The sequence below is a fragment of the Sebastes fasciatus genome, chromosome 3 (assembly GCF_043250625.1).
Source record: "Sebastes fasciatus isolate fSebFas1 chromosome 3, fSebFas1.pri, whole genome shotgun sequence".
Lineage (NCBI taxonomy): Eukaryota > Metazoa > Chordata > Actinopteri > Perciformes > Sebastidae > Sebastes > Sebastes fasciatus.
In genome coordinates, this window is record NC_133797.1 from 10614255 (window position 1) to 10640255 (window position 26001).

At 39.8% G+C, this 26001-nt stretch overlaps 1 long non-coding RNA gene across 3 annotated transcripts; it reads left to right on the top strand.

Moving 5' to 3' along the window:
- The first annotated feature begins 3438 nt into the window (after window positions 1-3438).
- On the top strand, window positions 3439-25377 carry LOC141763969 (uncharacterized). 3 transcript variants are annotated; one of them, XR_012593210.1, is made up of 6 exons: window positions 3439-3651; window positions 15179-15295; window positions 15379-15488; window positions 21559-21604; window positions 24640-24800; window positions 24904-25377. It is a non-coding gene; the product is annotated as an uncharacterized LOC141763969 (long non-coding RNA). The 3 variants fall into 3 exon arrangements; XR_012593209.1 differs by lacking the exons at window positions 21559-21604; window positions 24640-24800; window positions 24904-25377 and adding an exon at window positions 15987-18379 and having other exon boundaries at window positions 3440-3651; XR_012593208.1 differs by lacking the exons at window positions 15379-15488; window positions 21559-21604; window positions 24640-24800; window positions 24904-25377 and adding an exon at window positions 15987-18379 and having other exon boundaries at window positions 3451-3651.
- The last annotated feature ends 624 nt before the right edge of the window (window positions 25378-26001 follow it).

Consider the following 26001-nt stretch of genomic DNA (forward strand, 5'->3'; position numbering starts at 1 on the left):
TAAGGAAAAATGCCACATTTGTTCTGAAACACACAAAGTCTTGACATACTTTGGGCAAGTATCTAATTTTTTAGATCACATGTAAAATCACTCATATCTTTGATATTCAGCTTGTTATGAGTTCATACAGAAGATACTGCAATACAGCCATTTTCTTATCATACTATATTTATTCTTTGGGCACATAGGACTTCTGTTTGTTTTTTTCAAAAATGTTAGAAAATGCCCTAGAATAAGCAGTAAAAATCAAGGGATTTTTTTTTTTTTTGCATTACACACATTTGAGGGGCTTCTATCTTCATATTCCATATAAATAAAAGTTGCACAGAACTATTATATGTCATACAGCAGGTGAAAACTTCAACCTCAAACTTGCTTTTTTGAAATAACCACTTACTCTCAAATACATATAGGAACACACACACACACTGCTGTATGACATATAATAGTTCTGTGCAACTTTTATTTATATGGAATATGTAGTTAGGAGCCCCTCAAATGTGTGTATTAAAAATAAGAAAAATCTCTACATGTTTACTGCTTATTCCAGGGCATTTTCTAGCATCATTGAAAAAAAAAAAAACAGCAGTGCCATGTGCCCAAAGACTGAACTGTGATAAGAAAAACTAATTTTTCACGGTTTGACCGATTTTGGAAATGTGTGCTTAGGCAAGCCCAGAGAACATTTTCACCAAAGGAAATTTTAAATTTCAGTCACGGGTGCAAATGGGTTAATGCAAATCACACCGCTGGATGTGTGCGTTAATTTGATAGGTAAGGATCAGAGTTTAGAAACAACTTGTTTAATCATAAAGCTCTGTCTGTGTCAGATAGATGCTACATAACTGACCACTTAAAACACTGCTGTCCATTATTCCATTTCATAAGCTTGTCACTGTTAATGTTCCTTCTCTGCCATGTTGCATTGTAACAGCATCTCCCCTTTGTTTAAACTATCTCATGCTCACAGTCATAGATTAGATTTCACTTTCACACAGCATTGTAGTCTTAAAAATGTGGAAATCATTCAGCACATTCAGCATCAGAGTTATGAGCTTTTTGTATTGCTCTTGCACACCAGGTGTAGTGTGTTGATAAGTGCATCTTAATGCCAGTGGTGACTTTTAACAGTTTGATAGGTAAAGATTTCAGAGCAAAACACCTCTGCGCTGCCATCCCTTGTGTCTGTAATGTTCAAAGGGTTGCTCTTGATTTGATATCCTCCACTTTCCAGCTCCATAGTCATCATTGTGTTGACACAGGGTCATTAATCTTACTGCCTGTACGGCCTCTGCACTCGGTCCTCCATCCTTTATTGCTCTTCTGTGGAGCGTGAATCCCTGAGCTAGCGGAAAGGGGAAAGGTTTAAATTGGTCAACTCTGCAAACAACCATAAAGAATAATCTGCCCCCTGTGTCTGCTCAGATTCTCTAAAAACAACGCCCCTGCTTTTTAAAAAAAGTAATATTGTTGTCTTTATGACTAAGATTATGATTATTCTTATTTTTATCGTTTTTCTTTTCCTTCATTGGATACTAACTTAAAAAAGAATAAAAACAAAGTCAATTTAGTCCTCCAAGTGTACTCGGATGCGGGCCCGGGTCCTTGAAGTGAATGCACCCTAAAATGAAGAAGTCTTCTATGTCTGTCAGCTTGTTGCTTTCTGTCATTGTTGATATTTGTCTGTTTATATACATGTACATGTGTCCATGTCCACTCTTGAATGATTTTTAATCTTGTTGTCTGTTTCTTTGTTTATATGTCGCCTCGGTGGCCGCCTTATAGTTTTTACACCCTCAAACGCTGGGAAATACATCGCAAAACACATTATTATTCAATTTTCTGTATTACTATGCGTGTCCACGAATACCGAGGTCAGATTGAAATCTACAAGACAGCGGAAGTGTCTCTCGCACTCCTTGTTTTTCTGATAGATTATTCTAAAGAAGGACATCTTGGTGCACTCGTGGTCCTAAGTATATCGACCAGTTGCTGAATGGACCCTCTGTTCTGTCATGAAGTTAAAACACCTCACAGGGGAGGCTGTGTAAGGATGATCTATCTATAATAGCTTTCCATGCAGCATACCACCTTTTCTGTTTTCTGCTCTGTCTCCACCACAGACAGTATGTGGTCTCCCCTCTCCTCATATATTCATGTCACAGCGATGGTCTTTGGAGACTTATTCTTTGTAATTTACTACCAAAGGGAAGTAGTTTCTCAGTCTGCCTTCAGTCGCTGATGGATAAATCTGATGTCCGCTCCTCTGCTGCTGGACCGCCAAACCTCAAGGCATCTTGAGTGATCCCACCTGATCCCACAGCTATCAACACCCGATGGTTTCAGACACAAGGGACTCGAAGCAGCTATTCCAAAGCACTCATTGAAGTGAGAGCCCAAATAAGGAACCCATCTGTCTTCGAGGGCTGTGGGATTTGGAAGATCTGGTATAATAACTTTGGCTTTCTGACTATGGCCCATGGGTATTAAAGGGGACCTATTATGCTTTTGTGCTTTTCCCCTTCCTTTCGTGTGTTATATAGCTTTTTGTGCATTTAAAAGGTCTACAAAGTTACAAAGCCCAAAGTCCACGCCAAAGGGAGTTACTCTCCCCCACAGAAACACTGCTCCTGAAACACCTTGATTGAAATCCTACCTTTTCTTCCATATCGTGGTGATGTCACCAAGTAACACATTTTGCTTAGCAGTTAGTTTGGCATGACCTCAAACAAAGCTAGTACAAGCGGAGCTGGAGCGGAGTCCAAAGAGTTTGGTTTGGTTGACCAATCACAACAGTGGGCCAGCTGACCAATCAGAGCAGACTGGGCTATTCCAGAGGGCGGGGCATGAGCTCAAAAAGAGCATTTCAGACAGAGGGTGCAATTTTGAGAAAAGAAAAGCGTTTTTTGAACATTAAAGCATGTAATCATGTTCTAGTAGAAACCCAAAATACAAGTATGCACCTGAAAATAAGCATAATAGGTCCCCTTTAAAACTGGAAACTGGACAGTCTTCTAGCACAATCATTCACCTCTTGTTGTTGAGTATCCTCATTAGCCGACTGCACTCATCAATGTGGACTATTGGAATAATAGGAGTTGTGAGAGTCACCAGGAAACTGAAAAACCTGAAAATGGCATTAACTTTCCCATTAATCTTGATTTAATTAAAGTGTCATTCATAGGCTTTTAAGAGCCAATTAATTAAATTAATGGATTATAATTTCCTAAGGCGTTTTGATATGGTTTTCCACATGGTTAAATTAAATGAATCATTAATCATTAAATCTCTAAATTTTAACGTTAATAGGGTGTTGGCGATGGGGTGAAAACACGGATGAGGAATAAAGAAACTTGGAGCTTGGAGGGCACAAAGGTCATTAAGACATTAAGACATGTCTAGCACAGGTGTGACTAATAACAGTCTTAATTGCTGCGGTAGAGCCCTCGTTAATGTTATTGGTTCCAGCTGTGCATTTCCTGCTGTGCGAAGTCAAAAATGTCCACTGTTGAAAAGGTCTGCGGTTTGAGAATAATGAAATGATGGCAGCAGCAACTAACTGTTCTCAGAGCGCTACTAAAGGGACTGGACTCTGCCTGCTCAGCACAAAACAGCAGAACCAGATATTATATACCAAAACAGAGCTAAAAGGTGAGTGAATACTCTATTTAAATATGACTTTATGTGTGGTGTGATGTCAGGCTGTGGATTCATCAGCTTGTTCTGGAGTTAGTGACCATAGTTAGAGGTTAACCTTGAAACCACGATACTACAGCTGTGTCAACAAATCATGGAGAAGCTCAGAATACAACACACTCCTCTATATCTTTATATAGCTAATAGATGTTTGATGCTATACAGTATTAATGCTCTGGATATCGAAAAGAGCACCTTAAAAAGCAAAAATAACGCAGCTCTAAAATAGTATAGGGTGGTGCAGGTGTCAAATTATTGCTCTGACAATGATGTCTATTCTTATATCCTTGTGTTAAAGGTGCTATTGATAACATTCAGCCACTAGATGTCGCATTTTCCCTCCCCCGTTCCATTGCTTTTACTTCACAACAAGTTGTTGCCAGACACTTACCGTCAATATCAGCCATTTATCCGTTTTTTTCCCACCCTAATTGACGACAGAGTTACCACGTGATACGTCGTTTTACTATTGGCTCACATGCCTTGTTAGAAGTGGGAACCAAACGTCAGGTATCTTCTACAGAGATAAACAAAACATTCATTTTGGAACCGTCAACATTTTTAAAACAATGAATTCACAATAAAAAAAAATTTCAGGAAAAGCCATACTTTTATTTGGTACCTTTCTAAAGGCTCTGTGGACGTATACAGTATACATATAAATATATATATATATATTTTTTTTTTAAATATTTGTTTACATAAAATTTTTATCAATAAGACCTTTTAATTATTCATTTGTCTCTTGTTAAATGCTAAATATATGTCCAAAAAAACATTTTTAGTATTTGTTTTTACATCAAAATCCCTTTTTATTTTCTCTTCTTGTAAAATAAAAACCAATGTGATGACTCATCTTGAACCTGGGCGACATATATTTATCAAATCAAATGGGATATGGGGTTACTAGCTATTGTGGTTAGCTAGCAGAGCAATAGGCCAATATCATATATCATAGTAGGCTACTTATAATTAGATACTAACTCTGAATTATGGCATACAACTGTCTAGAAGATATAAGTTCATCACACTACCATTTAAAACATGTTTAATGGTGCACTTTGACCAGGGCTGGCTGTAGTCTGCTTTGATCAAAACCAGATGAATGATGGCTGCAGTGTGGTTAGCCACATGATCTGGTAATATAATACTAACAGCAGCAATATGTGTAAACACCCGATAACTCTCAGCTATTTGACGCAAACATATTAACCATAGATTTCCTCCTAGTATCCAGCCATCAAGTGTAACATCAGGGTATGAAATACTTTTTTTCAGTTCTTTCCTTGACAGAGAGCAAAAGGTAGAAGTTTTTAAGTATTGATTTGTAATTTGGGTGGAAGCAAAGCAGCGGATCAAGAGAGAAGAAGGCTTTTGTCTATGACTCAGTGTCTGGAATTAAATTCTTCCAGCATTTCCAGGATGATTTATATGTTTTAGGGGCTTGGCAGAAGATGGAGTTTTATCACACAACGTTTGGCTTCACAATCATCCCACAGAGAGCACAGATTCCCCAAGACCGTGCAACGGTCCATCTGTGCTTCTCCCTTACTGTTTTCTAGTTGTTTTTATGTTTATAGTTTCTTCTGGTACTCTGCTACTGCACTGTACTATGGTTCAACGATAGAAACTAAAAAAGTTCACACGAGGGCTGTCAAAGTTAACGCGATAATAACGCGTTAATGAAAATTTGTTTTAACGCTACTAATTTCTTTATTGCAACTTACAATCTTTAGGTTTTAGCAGGCTCAGTTTTAAAGCTAGAGTGAAGATACAGGCATCATATGAAACTAGGTATCCATTGGTACAATGTCATACTAGCTGGCATGGCCATTTTCAAAGGGGTCCCTTGACCTCTGACCTCAGGATATTTGCTTTATTAATGAAACAAACATCCTCCTCCTTGTATTTTTGCACCAGGAGTAAAGACATCAGTCCCTTGGATCACACAGCATGATGGCAGTATTTTACTGCTCTGTCATTTTCAGGCGGCGGGGTTATGATTATGTCATCACAGTGCACTTGGCTGCTCAGGTTGCCATTTTTGCAGCACTCAAACTCTGTAACACTGGACACCAGAGACGAGCTCAGAGCCTTTCCCAGAGGGCCGTGCTTCTGCTGGTGTCATCATGCCGCTGTTCTTGAGACTGCTCGTACTGTAATACCTCGCATAACTCCTGCGTGGAGGTCACTGCAGATCCTGGATCAGTTGGAACAGAATCTGAAACTGATTTTCCCCCAAGCGACTAATCGCTCTCACTCGATCAGTGATTTAGGATACAGTGGAACAAATACATGACTTACTGCCAGGAGGCTTTTTTCAATAATCCAGCCCACAATCATAACCCAGCTATACAAGAAGTTTACAAGCCAAAGTTGTGCAAGGCTGGAGAACAAAACATGACACCAGCTCACCAATCGTTTGCAACAGCACCAGATGTGTAACAGACAGGCTGCAACTCTAGATCTGACCCTCAATACGGCGCAGAACAACACAAACATAAAGTGTGTGTTTGGAATTACTGCATCTGGTAAACCAGCCCAGTCGCACAGCAGTTCGTGAAATAGTCACAGAGTTGAATGTATAGACATGAATGTGTGGACACGAATTTCACACTTTTTTTCGTGATGGTCAGCACGAAATCAATTTGTATGTAATCCACGTAATTGTGAACCAGGATGTATAAAGAGCTGCAAACACCACATAGGGACGAGGTCAGTGTGAATGGGTGGGTCAAAGAACACAGGACTTTCGCCCAGGATACTGGTGTTCGTGTCCCGTATGAAACCACAAGTCAAAGTTGATTTATTTGTCACTTAATTTCCGCACTTATTTTAACCCAAACCGCGACCTTTTTCTAAACCATCCAAGTAGCTTTTTGTCTAAGCCTAATCAAGTCGATCTATTCCTAAACCTTACTGAGTAGTTTTATTTTGAAAAGACTGGAGGGGAATTTGAAACGGTCTGTCACTTGTTGCTGGACATTCGCAGGAAAAAGAACAAAAAATATGTTGTTGAAAGTCGTGCTGAGCATCACGAAAAAAGGGAAATTTGTGTATATGTACACGAATCAAATAGATTAAATTCAGTGAGACTGTGTTGGGCAAACGTAACAGAGATGTTAAACATTACTATTTTCATACCTCATCGATAAAACTATCAATCTTTAATTTAAGAAAGGAAAACATATTTTTCATTTGTTTCAACGTCTGTTTTTTATCAGAGAGAATATTCACATCCTAAAGTCACAAACTAGATCCAGACAGCTTATTTATTTCAGCCCTGCTTTTCATTTTCTAGAAATCTATGTGTAATGATTGTTTGTTTCAGTATTTTAGATTAAATTAAATTACTCCTTCTCCCAGACTGACCTGACTATGAAGATATGACTGCTGTAGTAATTCAAAACAGCCTGAGGTCACACCGCATTATGATCAGCAGCTTGGAGCCCTGTGTTGTATGTGTGGATACAGAGTGAAGCTCACATCTAGCCTGTGTACGTACAGGGGTTTGGGTGTGTAGTAGTAGCCTATATTTGTGTGGCTGTATGTGTCTGACTGTGTGTGATCAGTCCTGTCATATGAACCACTGCTGGGTCAACAAACTAAACAAACATGCCAGCAATTGCAGTTGTTGTAGGTTATTTCTCTGGAGCACATGTGTACAGCTACAGCTTTGGTTGCCTTATTTCACTCGCTGGAGAGCTTAAAGGGATAGTTTGGGTGTTTTGAAGTGGGGTTGTGCGAGGTACTTATCCATAGTCCATAGTGTATTACCTACAGTAGATGACGATTGGTGTGCCCCCAGCATCATGAAACAGACAGGAGTACCGACATCGGAGCAAAGCAGTATAGTGCTGTGGACGGGGACCGCAGAAAAACGTATTTTAGCCACCTAAAAGAAAGGCTCACCTAAAAAAATGTATATCCATTTAAGTGTGCGCTATATTAAGATTTATTTCCGACATCGAACTGAACTGAAAGTAAAACTTATCTATTCTGTTTTTGTCATCTGAGCCTGCTGGCTTTGGAGAGAGAGCCCGTTGTTGTGAGTCGCGTAGGTCATTTGGAACAGAGCCAGTGTGTAGAGTGTGTGTGTATGTGGGAAGTGAGTAGTGAAGCAAGAGAGAGAGAGCGGCGGCAACGGCAGCGAGTAACGTTATCGACTCCAGCCCAAGCAGGAAAAGTTAACAGTTTGGTTTGTCCGTTCTGGGCTACTGTAGAAACATGGTGGTGCAACATGGCAGACTCCATGGAGAGGACCCGCTGCCAAATATAAACGGCTCATTCTAAGGTAACGAAAACACAACGATTCTTATTATCAGGTGATTTAACCTTTGACTGCATAATTGCACTTTGAACTGCATTATTTGTTTAATAATATTGCACATGCGGACACACTATATCTATTTATTATGTATTTAATTATTTATTATAATCATTGTCTTTATTATAATCATTGTCTTTTATATTTTTTTAGATTGTGTACTTACTTTTTACTGCCCTTTATGACAGTTTGCATATACGACACTGGTCACTAACCCGTTAGCTGTCGCTTTGTATAGTACCCTATATTTACAGACTGTCTTTTAATGCATCGTGTCTGTGATGGGGAGTTGCAAACTCAATTTCGTTGTACTTTTACAATGACAATAAGGTAAATTTAATCAAATCTAAAGAACACATACTTATTAATATTATATTCCATTTCTGCCGATAGATCCCCCTAAATGTGACGTACTGGTCCTTTAAGCCACTATAAGAATGAAAGAGAAGTTCCTCTGTAATAAAATTAATATGGGATCAGGAGTTTCCCCTCATAGTTGTACTGAAATCAGTCCTGTGACATTTCAGTAAATCACATAACATCATTCAACCCTGAACCTGAGGGATCAGCTATAATAAAAAAAAAATGTCCTCAACAGCAACGGTGTAAAAAAAAAAAAAAAAAAAAAAAACTCAGCCGGGGAGTACGCTGGAAATGTTATGCACCCTTCATTTCCTGTAAAGAATGAATGAATCACACGCATGAAGCTGAACATGAAAAGAGTCCGAGATGTTTTTCCAATCAGTTTTCATCTGAGGAGAGACTTGTGTTCTGCAGCAGGGTAAAATACATTGAGTCAGAAGTGAAATTCTGTGACTCACCACCAATGTTTATGCGAGTAGTTAGGAAAACGGGCACAGATAAATGAGGCTAAATGACAAGAGTTACTGATTGTAGTCATAGATGCAATTGATTGTCCACTTTGCTCTATAAACAATGCCTAAATACTTTATTGTAACTATAATCTTGTGGGAATTGACTCTGTGGGAATGAAGGAGGACCAGTTAGTGTGTTTTCTACAGAGGAAAGAAGAGAAGGAGAGGACGGCAGAGCTGTAATCTTCATTATCTTGTCACATAATACTCCTAATAACACCACACATGGTATTTATAAAACTATTTGGCAGTGCCATAGTAGGCCATTTTCATCACTGGGTCATTTTAATCGATGCATATTTCTTTCAGGGAGTGGTTATTGGTTTCACAGATGAATTGTCTCAAAAGATCAAGCTTCTTTTTTTTATTATTATTATTTGACTGCATTGGATTTGTATTGACTGTAGTCCAATAACTGTTAACTGCAGAGAGGAATTTAATAAATAAAGTCAATCACACTGCCCATTTTCATTGAAGAGGAAACCATGTAAGCAATTGCAGTTGTTGTAGGTTATTTCTCTGGAGCGCATGTGCACAGCTACAGCTTTGGTTGCCTTGTTTCACTCACTGGAGAGCTTAAAGGGATAGTTCAGGTGTTTTGAAGTGGGGTTGTGCGAGGTACTTATCCATAGTAGGTTTTTTACTTACAGTAGATCAGTGTTAATTTTGGCAGCTATTTTAGATTTAGTCTTAAAACAAATATGTTCATTAGTTTTAGTCACATTTTTGTCATTTTTATTCTTCATAGTTTTAGTCGACGACAACTACGTTTAAGTCCCATTTTAGTCATCAAAAAGTCATTTGATTTTAGTCAAAATGTTTTCTCTCTTAATTTTGTCAGCTATTATTTAATCTTAGTCCTGTTTAGTCATCAGATTATATTGAACATTTCTGTAATTTTAGTCAAACTTATTTCACATAAAGTTTTCTCTTATCTGATGAAAAACACCGGTTGAATGATTAAGAATGCAGCTTTGCAGTTAGTTTGAATCCTCCTGACTGTGCTCATAAATGATGTGCGGTTCAGTCACACCAACCGGTCCGTTATGAGAGCTAATCCACCCACCCAACATGTAGAAATATGCGTTACTCAACCACCCGAACCCGACCCGCAAACCGCCAACTTTATGCGTTCTAGTAGCACAATTGTAAGGATTCAGATGTGAGACAAGAAGGACCGAGACGAACTGAGCGTGTTGTGTGTGTGTGTGTGTTTGAAACAGAGAGAGGGGAAGAGAAGGTGGAAAGGTGACAATAATAAAGAGATTTTTGTAAGGTTTTTAGGTTTTAAAACTATATTTTAGTCTCGTCTTTTTTGCCGTCTCGTCATCGCCTCGTCTTAGTCATGGAAAAAAAGGTCATTGACGAACATATTTCGTCATAGTTTTTGTTAACAAAATTTGCACTGTAGTAGATGACAGACGGCGTGCCCCCAGGATCGAGAGACGCACCGGAGCAAAGCAATACAGTGCTGTGGACGGGGACAGTAGCAAAACGTATTTTAGCCACCTGAAAGAAAGGCTCACCTAAAAAACTCCGACATCCATTTAAGTGTACGCTATATTTAGAATTTTTTTCCGACGGCAAACTGAACTGAAAGTGAAACGTATCGATACTGTTTTTGTCATCTGAGACGGCTGGCTTCGGAGAGAGCATAGATAAGTTTCACTCTCAGTTCAGTTCCCGGTCAGAAAGGAGAAGGACAGGGCTGTCTGACGGTAAGATAAAGCGGTGAAAATATTCTAAATATAGCGTACACTTAAATGTGTAAATTGTAACGTAAAAACATATTTCTGACGCCCCCGTCTGCAGCACTGTATTGCTTTGCTCCGGTGCTCCTGTCTGTTTCTCAATGCTGGGGGTGTGCCGACTGTAATCCACTGTAAGTAATACACCTACTATGAATAAGTACCTCATACAACCCCACTAAATACTTAGCTAGCTACAGGAAACCAGAACTGAATTTCCTAACATTAGCTGCCATGCCTAAATAGCCTGTGGTAATTTTCCTGTTTTGAGTTTAGAACATGAACTTTTGTACCAGCACATAAAGGTGGCAGTGATATTATTTGGCCAACAGAATATTTCCTCTCTGTTAGAACTGGCCGGGGTTGATGTTGATATTTTTACTGTGCAAAGGCAAGAAAACATTATGTGGCATTATAACAGAGCCTGGGCAGATTGCCGGTCCATCACAGCGCTGACACGGAAGGACAGATACAATATAACTTATTCATATTCATACTCATATGGAATATAGAGAAAAGTGATGTGGCAGAGAACAAAAAATTGCAGCTTTATTTTTGTATATTTAAGGTAATACAGAGACCCCAATCCACCTGGTTTGTGGACTAATAGACCCTAGTTGTCACTCTTGTCAAACCATATAAACAGATGTGCTGCCAGAAACCTTGGCCTCCCTTCCAACAGGTCCCAGTAGCTTTGACACAATAAATATCTTCGATATAATCCCTGACATTTTCCAGTCCCTCTGTCCAGCTCTGACTCCTGGTTAATTCCTGGTTTTCCTCCTCTGACAGCATCCCTCCACATTAACCACATACTGTATATAGTGCTCACGGGCCCAGGGAGAGTAGCACATTTCAGATGAATGAGCTGAGATTTCAAATTCAAAGCAAAAGATCAAAGCCTCTGAATTTCTACCCACTATAGCAACAGTTCAATGAAAAGCCTTTCCTCCCCTCCTAACACTGTCTAACCTTACATGAACCATTTTTATCTTGGTAAGATACTGTGACAGGAGACAGGCAGACACTGAAGCTCCGCTCAATACAGAGGAGCGCCTCGGCCAAACAAAGCATGCTCCAAACCAGTGTGGCTCCCGGAATGTGGGAAACCGTGTGCTTTAAGGTGTAAGCCCTGAAAAATGGATATATTTCACCCACTGGGTCTATTTAGCGTGACCTTAAAAACCCAATATGTAGAAAAGTATTGAAGTGCTAACCTTTCCCTTTGTTTGGGTTTGTACTAGGGCTGTCAATCGATTAAAATATTCAATCGCAGGATTGTCCATAGTTTATCACACATTATTTTGATCTGTTCAAAATGTACCTTAAAGAGAGATTTGTCAAGTATTTAATACTCTTATCAACATGGGAGTGGACTTTATGCAAATGTATATACAGTATTTATTACTGGAAATCAATTAACAACACAAAACAATGTCAAATATTGTAGAGAAACCCTCACAAGTACTGCATTTAGCATAAAAAATAGGCTCAAATCATAACATGGCAAACTCAAGTCCAACAGGCAACAGCTGTCAGTGTGTCAGTGTGCTGACTTGATTATGACTTGACCCAAACTGCATGTGATTATCATAAAGTGGGCATGTCTGTAAAGGGGAGACTCGTGGGTACCCATAGAACCCATTTTCATTCACATATCTTGAGGTCAGAGGTCAAGGGACCCCGTTAAAAATGACCATGCCAGTTTTTCCTCAACAAAATTTAGCATAACTTTGGAACGATATTTAGCCTCCTTCTCGACAAACTAGTATGACATTGTTGATACCAATGAATTCATTGTTTTTTTTTGTTTCATATGTTACCAGTATCTTCACTCTAGCTTTAAAACCGCTACAACCTTAAAAATAGCATGTTGCGTTGATGCGTTAAAGGAATAGTGGCGTTGAAACAGATTTGCGTTAACGCGTTATTAATACGTTAACTTTGACAGCCTTAGTTTGCACATTTGATGAAGGGGGTAAAATACATAAATGACCATAAAGCATTGTTAATATATCATATAAGTAAATATTTCATGTTTTGACTAAGCATTATAAATATGTGTCCTGTTTTGCTTAAAATTAGAAAGTTTGGGCGGTGCTTGGTATTTTCTCAACTGATCTCAACATGGCGGCCGGGACAAAAAACGTTCTCATTTCACAGCTTAACAGTACACTACAAGATGTTTCTGAAAACATTTGAGGTGAGAAATGGGCATTACAGTAACAGAATATTGATTCATATTTGATCAGCGCTGCCTAGTTTGACCATTTAATTGGAGTTTGTGAGTGATTGACAGCTGCTCAGAGACGGCAAGGCTCCAGCTTGGCTCTGATTGGTCGTTTTCCTCCGGTCTGTGAAATCTTGCAGATGTCATTAGGAGCACCAGAGGACACCGGAGGACACAGATACACATGATTTTTTTTCAGATTACCTGTCTCATACACTACTGTCAGGACATAGTGACCGTTTTATAAAAATAACTTTTTTTTAAATCATATTTGTTCCAACTTGCCTATTTCAGCTTTAAACCAAAGTGTGTAAGGTGTCGGCCTCTAATATGCAAGAAAGTAGTTCCTTAGTCTGTTGAAAGCAGAGAAATCTGTAAAACTTGAGATAGCTAATGTCACACAAAGATCAGCAATTCATTTAAATGCTGCAGATTTGTTTATCACGCAGCTCAGGAGTATGTCTGGGTTGTATGATGTCCTGCTATTTATACTTTGTAGATTAAAATCCTCAGGGCTGTGTTGTGCGCTGTGAAGTCTCTGCCTGAAGCTGATCCAAACTGAGAACCAGTGAACTGTACACGCTGACTCAACCAAGCAATGCAAGTCAATTCCGGGAAAGTCGTACAGTACAGAACAGCTGGGTCTTTAAGCCATCATAGTTTTGTCTCTTTCACTCATCGACACTGTAGTATGGTTCATCAGAGAGAGTCAGCAGAGGGACGTACAGCCAGTCAAGATGGTCCAGATAGCGAGTCACACAGTGAATAAGTAATACGTGTGAGGTATTTTGAGGTGAAGACCCAGCCTGAATTTTAATTTGTGTCTGAACATTTATCTTGGAAAATAAACACCTTGTCATATATATAACTATTCAAAATACATCTCTTAATTTGTTTACAAGTCAAATATAGCAAACTCAAAATAACATCAGCACAGTGTTACAGTAATCCCATTTTCCAAACACGCCAAACACCAAAAATACATGCAACACTATTTGTAATAGAGTCATCCTATGCAAGACTAAGACTGAGCATTAACCGTACTTTTCTGAATAGTAACAGCCTTGTGTGACATATTTGTAAGTCTCACATCAATTGCTGCACGGAGCAGTGGAAGTATACATTTGGAGTTCGTACATGACATTCAGTGACTCCCCAACGTGTCACATAAACACATGACTTGCCTTGATGCTCAGCAGGGCTGCACAAGCTCCAAATATGGAACCAAAAATATTGGGGAGCGACCAAAATCTCTAGAAAGCTGGCTGTATGATTTTGTTTCTGTGGTGTTTACACTGATGCCTCCTTCAGCAGTGAGAACAGGCTAATGTAGCTGTCCGCCTCGTCTCCATCTCGCTGAGGGAACAAGCGTTTGGCTCCTGGACAGTGGCTGACTCATGTTGTTCGGTAACGGACTGTTCGCTCTCCTCTTCGATTTGTCTCACTGTGTTCCCCTTTTCTGCTCTCTGTGGACCTCGGAGGGAGCTCCTTAAACAATCAACGCATGTTAAAGCAGCAGTAGGCAGATGGGAGCAAATATGATTTAAAAAAAAGTTATTTTTATAAAAAGGTCACTATCCTGACAGTAGTGCATGAAACTGGTAATCTGAAAAAAATCATGTTCCTCTGTATCATCCGGTGCTCCTAATGGCATCTGCAAGATTTCACAGACCTGAGGAAAAAAACCAATCGGAGCCGAGCTGGAGCCTTGCCGTCTCTGAGCAGCTGTCAATCACTCGTGAACTCTTCACGAGTGATTGACAGCTGCCTCCGTTGAATGAACAGCCAATAAGAACGCTCTCTCTCTGAAATGACCTGTGATTGGCCAAAGTCTCCAATCACAGGCTAGATTTTTTAAAACCTGAAAACAGAGCCATGAGGAGGTGCAGATGTCTAGTTTTCTTTCAGAACACTTGAATTACAATATGCTGAAATATTATTATGGAATTTTTGCCCAATGATGTCAAAAATATTCTGCCTACTGCCGCTTTAAAGTGGAAAAACACCTTTAAACACCCTTATGTGAGATGGAAGCGCAAGAAAAAGCTTTACATTTGATGCTTCTTTTTTTCCATTAACAGCATTATTTCCCATACAGTTCATTACATGAGTAAACAAACAAATTGTGCACCATTGACAATCCACATGTAAGTAGAAACCAACACACAGGGACACGCTAATTCATACCATAGATAGCTCACTGTCACCAACTGCAAGACAAATCGTTTTTCAAGCCCCCTGAGGTTGCAGACAGGCACTAATGACCTTTTCATGATGAATCTTGTTTACTCCCTGACGTCAGCTCGATAACAGCAGACCTGTGGGTGGAGTGTTATTTACGGCTGGTAAGAAACGGGTCAATCTGACCGGATTCAAGGCAGGACTGACTGTGTTCACAAACAAACAAGGTGGCTAACAGGTGAATTAGTCTTATTTTCTGTCACACACACACTCCTCTGAGTGATGCATCTTTAGCTGCTACCCTTCAAATCTCTCATGCAGCTTTTTATAGACGGTCATGGAAGTCAGCCAGCAGACTCCAACCGCTCCCTTTGTGACTGGGTGACACCAGTCCAGTAATCCAGTGTCCTCTCCACCCACAATACACGGAGGTCAGGCAACACATTTTTTATATCATGTCCTTGAGCTGGAAAGTATAACTGCCCCATTTCTGACCTGCTTAATGTTTTAGGTGTATCCTAAATTTGCGCATTAATGTTCTCATAAATTTAACGCAATGACTACTTCAGGACATGCTGCACCTCCCGAACTGCAAGTGCTGAAGATATGGTTGTGTAATGATTTATAAAAACTGACCCACCCAGACTAATTCCAGCAAGAATTCACAGTAAAAAAGATAAAACATGATGTGAAATTGCGATACTGCAGATCTCATGTGGATTGTTTCAACAGAGCAGAGTGCAGCCAATATGTTGGACAAACCGCCAAAATGAATGTAGCCAGGCCTACTATCCTAACATCCATGAAACTGATGAAACTGAAATGATTTTCAGCTTCACACCCATTGGATCAACCCTCCGTGTAGTTTCTTGATTTTCATCACCCCTTTCACCTCTCTGCTTATTTTCCCCTCTCCTTCTCTCCACTAGGTCTGTGATTCATGGGTTCAAGTATTTCAGAAGCCTGTGGAGAGCCGAGGTCTAGGGTGAAGCCGTCAGTGTCGTTGAGAAATACACTGCAGTGCTGCTGCCTCGGGTGTGAAATATTCTTGCTGTGATTACAAAAGGCTGTAAATTCCCATTAAGGCAGAACAAAGAGAGAAAAAGTGTATTCAACCCTGGTGCACCTGCTGGCTTGTGGTATTGTTATTTTATTGCAGTGTAATGTTAATACTATTTATGCTAAGAAAAAAATCACAAGGTCAGACTGGTATTTTGTTCTAATATAAACATGTTTGGCTCCTTATCTTATATATTGTTTATATTTTCAAACACTATAACATACTGCTATCTCGGCCAATGTTGGCTGGAGTGTAAACTTAGCAAATCCAGGGGCAGGCCAGAGATGCTAATGTTACCCCGAACTCTTCCAAGACCAGCTTCCAAACAGTGGGGATTGGAAATACTCAACACAGTCTCAAGGCAGTTTGTGAAACAGTTATGAAATCTAATCTATTTGATTTGTGTACATAGACACAAATTTCCCTTTTTTTTCGTGATGCTCAGCACGACTTTCAACAATGTGTTTTTCATGCATTTTCCTACGACTGTCCAGCAACACGTTACACGTGTTCATTTCTGCTCCAGTCTTTTCAAAATAAAACACTTAGTTAGGTTTAGGAAAAGATGGACTTGGTTAGGCTTAGGCAACAAAACTACTTAGTTAGCTTTAGGAAAAGATTGCGGTTTTGGTTAAAATAACTCCGCAAGTGCCATGACTTATGTACGGCAGTTACGTGACAGATAAATCAATGTTGACTTTTGGTTTCACACGGGACACCAACACATTTATACTTCCTGGTTTACAATTACTTGGATTACATATGAATTGACTTTGTGCTGACCATCACAAAAAAAGAGAAATTTGTGTATATGTACACGAATCAATACATTACATTACATTTTGTGACTATTTCACAAACTGCTGTGCGACTGGTCGGAAATACTACAGGTTGTGCTAGTTGTGAACGTGTCTTTTTTTAACGTAACCTGTAACCCCACAAACTAATGTTGTTATTTAATGATGTGCTCCTTGGTCTTAATTGGTAGCTAAAGGTAGCACGCTAGTTAGCTAGACATATTACAGTATATGCTTAGAGCAGATAAACATGTTTATTACACGACTTTGTTGAATACTCGTTTCTGATTGGTCAATCACGGTGTCCTACATCTGTTATTTCTTTATAGCAGACCGTTGCTATGTATAACAGACCGTTGCTATGGGCGCAGTTCTAATGTCGGATTCTGGAGGACCGTTTTTGTGTCCAATTATTGATTTCTTAAGTAAGTAGCCGTGTAATAAGCAGAATAATGTACAGCTAGCAGGTCATTGTTGTGAAATAAACCCCGACAGGGCGATGCAGCACCCTGTCGCAAAGCGGAGGGGTCTTTACTTAAACCATTCCTTTCCTCCATCCTACAAACTCTTTAAATTCTGAGTATTACTCTTACTACAGCCCCATGGGTGCCAAATCAACATGTGGAGATATGCAAAGCTTGACAGGTCTGCCATGCCTGGTTACAGTTTCTAAGTTCTGTTTGTCACTGTTTGGGGAAGGAGTCTTGCGAACAGTCAAATGCATAATGAAGATGGCTTAAATACTGAAGGACACATCTGTTATGGTCTTTAACTTCAAGTTCAGCCTCAAAGGTTGTCAACACAGTCACATAAGTTGGGAAATAAGTGACAATTGCTGTATATCAGCAGGGAATTTGCATCTGATAGACTCATCATATAAATATCTAATGGGTTTTCAAGGGCTGTCGCAATAGTGTGGATATCCAGTAAATGTGGGCCAGAAACTACCTCCATTTCCTGATTTGTTATAACTGTGAAGTCCAAACAGTTGGTTCATTCATCGCTCAATATTAGCTTCATTTAGATTCCAGATTCTTTAATAAAACCAGCCAGGCACAAGAACATACAAAAACAGACAACATTAGCTGTGCAGGTCATTTCCTGCTCTAATGGTTACCGGTTGGCTGGCCACTAGGAGGGTGATCGGTTTGCACTCCAATGCATGTTTCTTTTTTTTCACACTGTATATTTCCAAAGCTGAACACCAAAGCACCAAGATGGACCTGAGTACAAAGGAAAAAGATTCTGTCTGACAGGAAAATGCTGTAATGGTGTACAGATGTAGGCCAATATTACACAGCTGAGTTCAAACATCTGCTAAATGGCAAAGATTCTTCAATTCCAGTTCTTGAGAATTCTATTTCGGGTTTGTTTGGTATTTATTCGGACACCGTCCTAACAGCAATCACAAAAATAATGAAGCCATTTGATGTTAAGTTAGATTCTAACAGAAAGTACTATAAAAGGGCAGCATTTAATCAGACACAGTGAACGACTGTCCATGCCAACACATTGTTCATTTAACAAGAACTCAGACTGGACTGGCATCACCTGTGTCAAAAGGAGTATAAACCAGCACTTGACCTACTTCGGACTGGCTTGAATATCAGAGAATTGGAGACTGACAGCTGGCACACAGGAAATATAGAGAGGCTAAGCCCTTCCGGTGGACCTCATGGGATCTTATTTCGGAAAAAATATGTAAGGTAGTCAACGGTGAGAGACAGATTTTTTTTTTTTTATCCCGTTTGAATTGAGCCATGAATCACACATATGATGTCTGTCAATTTAAACGATCATTTTTCAAGTCAAGAAAGTCACAGTTTGTCGTAGTATCATTTAGTTTTGTGTGAAACCGCTCCTTGAACTACATCTCTCGTCTTGCACAATATACGTCACCAACACTATCTAGCTTAGCTACGTTCCACCCACAGATAGAAACACAGTTGCGGTCGGAAAGCTCATATTAATCTTGTTTGCAAATTTATTAATAGACAGATTCAAAATTCTGTCTCCTTCTCCAGTATTGAAGGTTTGGTGTGAGCCAGCCCAGTCGCACCGCAGTTTGTGAAATAGTCACGAAATTGAATATATACTGTCGTGAGACTGTGTTGCGTGAGCATCCTAGGGGATTTGATAAGGGTCACAAGGTTAAATGCATTGAATGCCTCTGTACTATATGTGGAAGTTTATTGTTGCAAATATTTCCTTCCAAAAACCATTTGGCCTTCAGCATGAACCCAATTCAGAATGGCCAGAGTCATTACAAGTGCTAATGCAATAGAATAGAAGATAACAGGGCTATTTATTCATCATAATCTGGCATTGGCCGTATCTGGTTTGGACTTCAACGTCTGAGTTGGCACTACAGATCTGCTCTTTTCCTTTGGTCTCGATCTTGTTGCACTTCTAGCTTACAGTATTGCTTTAAACAAAGTGAAGACAGTCCTGAATTTATTTATATATTTAGTTGTAAATTTTGCATCTGTTTGCTCATGAACTGTTTGGTTTGCTTCTCTGTTTTAAAGGCTTTATTTAATCATTAGATTTCATAGCTATATTTAATCTGCATTATACATTTAGGAGGAAAAATTCCAGCGAGGCATCCAATAACCTATCAGGCAAAAAATATAGTAATGTAATCTCAAACTTCAACATTGACATTGCAATCTACCGGTACGTACGATTGAATATCACAATAACTGATCATCAAGTCTTTTCCCAAAAAATGTGGAGGATACACATGAATGTAACTTGAAATAATGTGTAAGTGGAAGGACAGACAGGGTTTTAGAATAAAGATTATAATTTGCCTGAATTATGGCAACCATATGAATGGAAGAAGGGAATGTGTAATGAGAGTGGTGCAGTAAAATCCATCATAAAGTAACCTACAGCTAAATACAGGTCCCAGTCTCGAGGCAGAAGGAGGCCAGGTCATCTCAGAGTTCAAATACATTGCTGTGTTTTCCTTTGAAATGCTACCAAATGCTACACAATGCACAGAGCCATCTGATCAGATGCACATTGAAATGACAAATGGAAGCCAGCCTCTGGTGACTTTTGAAATTCAAGACCTTTCTGACTGTGTTTGAACTTTTATCAATTTAATGTGTATTTATCACTGACACCTGCTCAAAGTATGTGTGGGATGTGAAAATCTCAGATGTTGCCCAGATCTTGTAGGAACACATAGTCTATAATTTGTTCCAGATGTTTTGAAGTCTGGGTCACCACTCTGCTTTGAACAACCAACTCTGCTTTGTGTGTTACACCTGTCAGCGCTCGATATTAAGGATGTCCCATTGTCCCAGGGACAATAAAAATAGCACCTGGGACACAAAGATAAAGTGTCATGGGACAATTCTGGGACAGTAGGGAATCTTATCCTTACAAATTAAATTATTACGTTAAAGGCGTCATGCAGGCGACTCACCTGCATTCACACGTGTGACCGTTTCTTAAAGCTTAGATAGTAGACGCAGGCGTAAGTAGAATCTAGATAGTTCTCGCCTCAAATGTTTTCAGAAACATATTTTGGTGTACAGTTTAGCTGTAAAATGAGAAATCACAAACTTTCTCGGCTCTGATGGTTGTTTTTGTTCAGACACGGTAAAATCTTGCACATACAGGAGCACTAGGGGGAGGCAGAGGAACATTTCACAGATTATGTGTCAGAATATATTGACAGTTTTTTGAAAATAAACTTTTTATAATATTTGTCATATATAGGTGTCACTCAATTAGTCTATTAAGCTTCCACATTTAGTTCTCACAATTCAAATTCAGTTTATTGAGACACACATCCAGTCGTTGAGGAAGAGCAATCAAGTGCAGATTCACAGAACTCTAGTCTGTGGCTGAAACAACAAAAACAACTCGTATTTTCATTTTGTCTTGCCGGAGGTCACAGGGGGCTGGTGGCCAGCGGCAGCGCTGGGTCTTACTTGTTTAGCGGCAGCAACAGAGAGTTCGCTGTGCAATAAGCAAATTTGTTGAGCAAACTTTCAAAGTTTGCTCAGTAAACTTGTTGCTGTCAATATGTTTAACCCAATTTGCTGATATCCGCAAACTTGCTGGCCAGCTTCGGGTTCACGGCGGGCTGGTGGCCAGCGACATCTCTGGGTCTGAGTAAACTTTCAAAGTTTGCTCAGCAAACTTTTTTGTTATTGCCGTTACACAGGTTAGACCGGCCTGATCTCAGAGAAATAGCCTACATGAAATGACCACGTCCTTGAAACAGCCCATTGCGCTGTGAAGCAATGCCAATAAAAGTCAAAGGTGCTTTGGGATGAGTAACTGACTGAGAAAACTGTCATGTACACCAGACAGAGAGGAGCAGGAAACACTCTTTGGACTCTGTAGAAGAGTAGAAGAACAGCTGTCATTATGTGCCACTATTACGCACAGCTGTGAATATATAGCCTAGCTCCCATACCATTCATTCATCACATGCACATGTAAACCATCATCGCTGTGATATCTCAGTCATCATTAGTAAACGTCAGAAGGACGATCAGTGATTCATTTATTGCGCTCATAAACAGACTTTACAAACAGCTTCACAATTGGAAAGATGATTGATACAGGGAAATAACCTTGAGTTGTCCTTTTCAAACTGTGATTTAATCTCTTTTTTTCCAGATATAAGTGCAGGGAACAACTAGCAGAACTTCCATGGCGGACCAGAGTGAGTCAATGAAGTGATGCAAGTTAAGTTGTTGAAAGTAGAATTTGGGACAGTTGCAGGACACTGAGGAAAAAGTGAATTTCAAGCCCTGCCTGTTGTCCACTAATACTCTATTTATCCCAACCTATGGGAAAAGAATGACTGTAGGATTTATGTTTTTCTTATTTTGTTTCTTTTGAATTAAGCTTAGTTGAAACAACTTTTTTTAACCACATAAAGTGTGTTGTACTACCCTTGTATAGACATTGCAGTAGTTGGCTCAGAGTCTGGTTGTGGTGAGCAGCATGGTGTGCCAAACATGTGGTTTAGGTTTAGTGTGTGAGAATGCCAGGGCACACCAACATCCTGTAACTTAGTGGTAATACAGACATAGCCCACAACCAGTAGCTGTGGAGTACGAAAATGAAAATGTACTTCTTCACCGATGAACTGTGTTTCACATGGATTATGGGGAAATTACAAAATAAAGCGCACAAAGACAAATCCCTCTTCAGCCACTCCTCTGTGCTAACCAAATTCTTATTGAAGCGTGCTGGGGATCACTTTCTATTTTCTAAGACAAATCGTCATCCATGGCTAATTTTTTTAATCCTTGGCACCACCGTATGCCACACTCTGAAGTGGAAGGACAACACTAGCCTTATTATCAGCAAGGCCCACCAGAGGCTTCACTTCCTGCACCAGCTTAGAAAGTTTGGTGTGGCTAGAGAGGCAATGCTCTAATCGTATAGAATGAACTGCAGAGTGTCCTGTACTTCTGTCACAGTCTGGTATGGCAGCACAACCGCCTTGGAGAGGAGACATTTAGAGAGAGTGGTGCGAACTGCCTCTAAAATTATAGGATGTGACATCCCATCTGTGGCCTCCATCTATGCCACACAGATCAGCCGCAGGGTGTAGAAGGTGATTGCTGACCCCTCCCACCCTGCTAGTTGTCTCTTCTTAGAGTCTGAGGTGTAGGACATACCGCCTCAGGAACAGCACGTACCCTGATGCTATAAGGTACCTAAACTCCAATGCATAGGCTCTTTGCAGATGGAATGAGCTCCATCCAACACGCACTTTAGGGATGCTTTGCACTAGACACTTTAGGGGAAGTTGCAATATCAAAAGGCTCTTCACAGTCTTTTAGGATTTTATTGATTTGAATGATTGTATAAATGTATGTGGTTGTCTCCTATGTACACTATGTTTTGTTTTTTTGGTTTTTTTTTTACGTGTGTGTGCTTTTGTCTGTTTTTAATGAGCACTGCACCGAAACAAATTCCAATCAACTGTGGGTTGACATGGCAATAAAAGTATTGATTGACTTCAGCACTGGAAATTGAGTTAAAGTTTAACAACAATGACTTTGTGAGCACAGAGAAAACTACAGCTCTATCACAATTTTCAGGAGCGGTAGCAAAGGGCTCTTCTCTCTGTCCTCATGTCTGAGCTAACCCCTCAACTCACTCAGACTGGCCTCTTTTATCAAGCCGTGATGTTTATGGGAAATGGTGTTCGTTAGAGGCCTCATAAAACCAGAAATATTAGATAAACAACAATATTAGGTTGTTTTAAAGAAAATTACTGTCCTTATAGAAACTTTCAACAACGTATTTTTCATGCTCTTTCCAACTAATATCCAGCAACACGTGACGCAGGTGTCAATTTCCGCTCCAGTCTTTTCAAAATAAAACTACTCAGTTAGATTTAAGAATAGACTGTCTTGGTTAGGCTTAGGCAACAAAACTACTTAGGTTTAGGAAAAGATTGCAGTTTGGGTTAAAATAACACCAGAAGTGGCGTAATTTAAGTACGGAGGTTACATGACAAATAAATCCACTTTGACTTCTGGTTTCACACGGGACACAAACACCGGTCTCCTGGGCGAAAGTCCTGTGTTTTATGACCCACCCATTTCTTTATATTTCCAGGTTCACAATTACATGGAATACATACGAATTGATTTAATGCTGACTATCACGAAAAAATTTGAAAGTTGTGTCTATGTACAGAAATCAATACATTCAATTTTGTGACTATTTCACAAACTGGTGTTCAACTGTGCTAGTATTGTAGTAATTTGGCAGAAGTTGCTTCAGGCCACCTACACAGAGCTGGCCGCACTTTGGCCAAAGTGAACATTACACACTGCAGCAAATTTACATCATTGTCTCCATCAATGACAATGAAGGAATGGAACAAAATGCTCTTTGAGCCACGCCACGGATCAATTAAAGAGTGTGTGGATGTGTGTGTCTTTCTGTGTTTTTGATGCTTCATAAAGAACAGAGGACTATAAAAGAGGATTATGTGAAAACAATGAGATGAATGAGATTGGCATTTAGAGTCAACAGTTTTTATGACCCACGAGATCTATTTACAGGTTAAATATTAGTGTTATGTCTCATCATTCCTAATTCCCTGCATGACATAATGTTCCTGCTGTAAAACCTTTTATAGAAACATCTTACCACATTGTTTATCATCAGTGCAAGTGTCTCCTGTTGGCTCATAAAACCCCATTTTCATACAGATCATCATTCGTCTTACTGCAAGCACATGTGCCTATAAAACTAGAACCTAAAGTAGACACACCACAAAAAAAGCAGAGGGAAAAACATTCCCAGAAATGCCATTTTTTTTTTCTCCCCAAACTGTGTTGAAACAGACAATGGCTCTACATTTCGTTTTCATGTCTCTACATTACTATAAACATAACAAAACTTAATGTACAAATAAAACATGGGTAGAGAATAAACAACAATAACATTAGAGTTCAATCACATTGTACTGAGATGTCATTTAAAGGCATATCATCAGAGGTAAATGAGACCAAAGAAATCAAAGCAATGACAGCAACAACAAACAATAGTTAAAATAAATGACTTAAAACGTTATCAGTCATAAAATACAAGGAACATGGAGCACTAACCAGTCCAGTAAGTGACGGTGATGAACACTTGAACATACATCAGCGTGATAAGAACTACCTGAAATGACAGAAACCATTTTTGGGAAAAATTTATTTGACGTGTACTTTGACTTTTTAGTTTGGCCCATGTCCCATCCACTAACATGGAAGAGGCTGACTTTCTGACCGATACTGCAGCCAGCCACCAGGGGGCGATCCAGATGTTTTGGCTTCGCTTTTGGGGAGCTGTCACGTCGTCCATCTTCATATACAGTCTATACTATACAAACATGATGAAAGGTATAAGACAGCAATCTGTTGAAAGTATTCTGGAAACCGATGTGTTGCAGTTCCGCTGTGTTCCTCACAGACCATGACCAGACCATGTTTGTCTTTATTACAGTTACTTGACAGTGAACCTGAGACGCCATCACATCAGTTTGAGCCTGGATTCTGGAGATTATGTGGAAACAAAGCTCAGTGTTGAGCCTTCGATCCTTTTTATGAAGCCTCAACAGGTTCCTGAAGTAAGGGTAGCTCAATGACTGATTTCTGTGCTTCGTCCCAGCTGTTTGTGTTTCAGAGAAAACAAACAGGATCCTCAGGACACCAGCAGTATTGGGGAATATATAAATGAATCTAATCAAAGAAACGTTATAAATTCCCATCACATTCCGTACAAATTCCCAGTCTGAGTCTGGTGTTGATTCAGTTTGTGATGCAATGTCCTGCATTCACACTCCAGATGTTTTAGGTTAACTGTACCACCACCACCAGGTTAGTCAGGAAGATAGCCTATGTCTTTATTTGGGTTTTTACTCAGGCTGGATTACTGAAGAGGCAATCGGCCCCAGAACACCAGGGGCCATGAAAGCCGCAGTTCACTGTATGTTAAAGGGACTGTTAACTTCTTACACGTATAAATCACCCGGGTCGGTGTCCCATGCGCGCTCGCATATGCGCACTCGTGTGTGGCTACGCTGTTCAGACGAGATTCCAACACAAACTACACGGAAGCACCAAAACCGCAAAGTTGTATCTAGTGAAGCCCGTCTTGCAAAACAGTGTTGGCCGCGGTTGGAGTACGCGGGGGAGACCGTAGCTTTGGTCTCCAGGGCCGGAGTCTCTGCTCCTCTGCTCTTCTGCTCCTCAACCTGCCTGCCTGCCTTCACTCGGCTCGCTCCACCTCACGTGCATGCGCGCACACTACACACTGCAGAAGACTTCGTAGTTCTGAGAATATCTAGTGAATGTACAGGGGACGTTTGTGCAGAAATAAATGCTGCAGCTCCTCCAGACTAACTGAGGTTTTCCGTGTCTTGTGAAGTGACGGGGCTCCGCAGCGAGAAAGGTTATCGTCTCCGACGATAAGTGCATACAATCCATTTAAGTGGATTGTGGTCATTGGATTATCTGAAAATAAGTTTGGGGATCCAGTTGTAAGGCCTTCATAATTTTTTTTTGTGTTCCATCTTGCATATAGTTTAACGAAATTACCACA